At 51.8% G+C, this 2500-nt stretch overlaps 7 non-coding genes and 4 pseudogenes across 7 annotated transcripts; all 11 read right to left on the bottom strand.

The window, feature by feature from the left end:
- Window positions 1-39: 39 nt before the first annotated feature.
- On the bottom strand, window positions 40-148 carry LOC131112123 (5S ribosomal RNA; annotated as a pseudogene).
- Window positions 149-260: 112 nt separating this feature from the next.
- On the bottom strand, window positions 261-379 carry LOC131118755 (5S ribosomal RNA). Its single transcript, XR_009125910.1, has one exon. It is a non-coding gene; the product is annotated as a 5S ribosomal RNA (ribosomal RNA).
- A 112-nt stretch (window positions 380-491) lies between these two features.
- LOC131116881 (5S ribosomal RNA) lies at window positions 492-610 on the bottom strand. The gene has a single exon (XR_009124116.1). It is a non-coding gene; the product is annotated as a 5S ribosomal RNA (ribosomal RNA).
- Window positions 611-722: 112 nt separating this feature from the next.
- Window positions 723-831, bottom strand: LOC131113770 (5S ribosomal RNA; annotated as a pseudogene).
- Window positions 832-943: 112 nt separating this feature from the next.
- LOC131113090 (5S ribosomal RNA) lies at window positions 944-1052 on the bottom strand (annotated as a pseudogene).
- A 112-nt stretch (window positions 1053-1164) lies between these two features.
- LOC131118716 (5S ribosomal RNA) lies at window positions 1165-1283 on the bottom strand. Its single transcript, XR_009125872.1, has one exon. It is a non-coding gene; the product is annotated as a 5S ribosomal RNA (ribosomal RNA).
- Window positions 1284-1395: 112 nt separating this feature from the next.
- On the bottom strand, window positions 1396-1514 carry LOC131118345 (5S ribosomal RNA). The gene has a single exon (XR_009125509.1). It is a non-coding gene; the product is annotated as a 5S ribosomal RNA (ribosomal RNA).
- A 112-nt stretch (window positions 1515-1626) lies between these two features.
- LOC131117729 (5S ribosomal RNA) lies at window positions 1627-1745 on the bottom strand. Its single transcript, XR_009124938.1, has one exon. It is a non-coding gene; the product is annotated as a 5S ribosomal RNA (ribosomal RNA).
- A 112-nt stretch (window positions 1746-1857) lies between these two features.
- On the bottom strand, window positions 1858-1976 carry LOC131118829 (5S ribosomal RNA). The gene has a single exon (XR_009125978.1). It is a non-coding gene; the product is annotated as a 5S ribosomal RNA (ribosomal RNA).
- A 112-nt stretch (window positions 1977-2088) lies between these two features.
- On the bottom strand, window positions 2089-2207 carry LOC131115143 (5S ribosomal RNA). Its single transcript, XR_009122431.1, has one exon. It is a non-coding gene; the product is annotated as a 5S ribosomal RNA (ribosomal RNA).
- Window positions 2208-2319: 112 nt separating this feature from the next.
- LOC131112414 (5S ribosomal RNA) lies at window positions 2320-2428 on the bottom strand (annotated as a pseudogene).
- Window positions 2429-2500: the final 72 nt, after the last annotated feature.

The following is a 2500-nucleotide window of genomic DNA, read 5'->3' as shown; positions in this document are numbered from 1 at the left end:
AGCGCCCTTTGCTGTCAGGCAAGAGCAGAAACCATAAAAAGCTTACAGCACCTGGTATTCCCAGGCGGTCTCCCATCCAAGTACTAACCAGGCCCGCCCCTGCTTCGCTTCCGAGATCGGGCGTTTTCAGGGTAGTATGGCCGTAAGCTGCCAGGTGAACTGAAAAGATCCTATTTGAAGGTGACGCAGGCCAAACTAGACTCCAGCAAAAAGTGTCAAACAGCGCCCTCTGCTGTCAGGCAAGAGCAGAAACCATAAAAAGCTTACAGCACCTGGTTTTCCCAGGCGGTCTCCCATCCAAGTACTAACCAGGCCAGCCCCTGCTTAGCTTCCGAGATCGGACGAGATCAGGCGTTTTAAGGGTAGTATGTCCGTAAGCTGCCAGGTCAACTGAAAAGATCCTATTTGAAGGTGACGCAGGCCAAACTAGACTCCAGCAAAAAGTGTCAAACAGCGCCCTCTGCTGTCAGGCAAGAGCAGAAACCATAAAAAGCTTTCAGCACCTGGTATTCCCAGGCGGTCTCCCATCCAAGTACTAACCAGGCCCGCCCCTGCTTAGCTTCCGAGATCTGACGAGATCGGGCGTTTTCAGGGTAGTATGGCCGCAAGCTGCCAGGTCAACTGAAAAGATCCTATTTGAAGGTGACGCAGGCCAAACTAGACGCTGGCAAAAAGTGTCAAACAGCGCCCTTTGCTGTCAGGCAAGAACAGAAACCATAAAAAGCTTACAGCACCTGGTATTCCCAGACGGTCTCCCATCCAAGTACTAACCAGGCCCGCCCCTGCTTAGCGTCCGAGATCGGGCGTTTTCAGGGTAGTTTGGCCGTAAGCTGCAAGATCAACTGAAAAGATCCTATTTGAAGGCAACGCAGGCCAAACTAGACTCTGGCAAAAAGTGTCAAACAGCGCCCTTTGCTGTCAGGCAAGAGCAGAAACCATAAAAAGCTTACAGCACCTGGTATTCCCAGGCGGTCTCCCATCCAAATACTAACCAGGCCCGCCCCTGCTTAGCTTCCGAGATCGGGCGATTTCAGGGTAGTATGGCCGTAAGCTGCCAGGTGAACTGAAAAGATCCTATTTGAAGGTGACGCAGGCCAAACTAGACTCCAGCAAAAAGTGTCAAACAGCGCCCTCTGCTGTCAGGCAAGAGCAGAAACCATAAAAAGCTTACAGCACCTGGTATTCCCAGGCGGTCTCCCATCCAAGTACTAACCAGGCCAGCCCCTGCTTAGCTTCCGAGATCGGACGAGATCAGGCGTTTTAAGGGTAGTATGTCCGTAAGCTGCCAGGTCAACTGAAAAGATCCTATTTGAAGGTGACGCAGGCCAAACTAGACTCCAGCAAAAAGTGTCAAACAGCGCCCTCTGCTGTCAGGCAAGAGCAGAAACCATAAAAAGCTTTCAGCATCTGGTATTCCCAGGCGGTCTCCCATCCAAGTACTAACCAGGCCCGCCCCTGCTTAGCTTCCGAGATCGGACGAGATCGGGCGTTTTCAGGGTAGTATGGCCGTAAGCTGCCAGGTCAACTGAAAAGATCCTATTTGAAGGCGACGCAGGCCAAACTAGACTCCAGCAAAAAGTGTCAAACAGCGCCCTCTGCTGTCAGGCATGAGCAGAAACCATAAAAGGCTTACAGCACCTGGTATTCCCAGGCGGTCTCCCATCCAAGTACTAACCAGGCCCACCCCTGTTTAGCTTACGAGATCGGACGAGATCGGGCGTTTTCAGAGTAGTATGACCGTAAGCTGCCAGATCAACTGAAAAGATCCTGTTTGAAGGCGACGCAGGCCAAACTAGACTCCAGCAAAAAGTGTCAAACAGCGCCCTCTGCTGTCAGGCAAGAGCAGAAACCATAAAAAGCTTTCAGCATCTGGTATTCCCAGGCGGTCTCCCATCCAAGTACTAACCAGGCCCGCCCCTGCTTAGCTTCCGAGATCGGACGAGATCGGGCGTTTTCGGGGTAGTATGGCCGTAAGCTTTAAGGGCAACTGAAAAAATCTTATTTGAAGGCGACGCAGGCCAAACTCGACTCCAGCAAAAAGTGTAAAACAGCGCCCTCTGCTGTCAGGCAAGAGCAGAAACCATAAAAAGCTTACAGCACCTGGTATTCCCAGGCGGTCTCCCATCCAAGTACTAACCAGGCCTGCCCCTGCTTAGCTTCCGAGATCGGACGAGATCGGGCGTTTTCAGGGTAGTATGGCCGTAAGCTGCCAGGTCAACTGAAAAGATCCTATTTGAAGGCGACGCAGGCCAAACTAGACTCTGGCAAAAATTGTCAAACAGCGCCCTTTGCTGTCAGGCAAGCGCAGAAACCATAAAAAGCTTACAGCACCTGGTATTCCCAGGCGGTCTCCCATCCAAGTACTAACCAGGCCCGCCCCTACTTAGCTTCCGAGATCGGGCGTTTTCAGGGTAGTATGGCCGTAAGCTGCCAGGTGAACTGAAAAGATCCTATTTGAAGGTGACGCAGGCCAAACTAGACTCCAGCAAAAAGTGTCAAA

The sequence above is a fragment of the Doryrhamphus excisus genome, unplaced genomic scaffold (assembly GCF_030265055.1).
Source record: "Doryrhamphus excisus isolate RoL2022-K1 unplaced genomic scaffold, RoL_Dexc_1.0 HiC_scaffold_25, whole genome shotgun sequence".
NCBI classification, from domain to species: Eukaryota; Metazoa; Chordata; class Actinopteri; order Syngnathiformes; family Syngnathidae; genus Doryrhamphus; species Doryrhamphus excisus.
The sequence above is the reverse complement of the archived record's forward strand: the minus strand, read 5'-3'. Positions and strand labels throughout refer to the sequence as shown.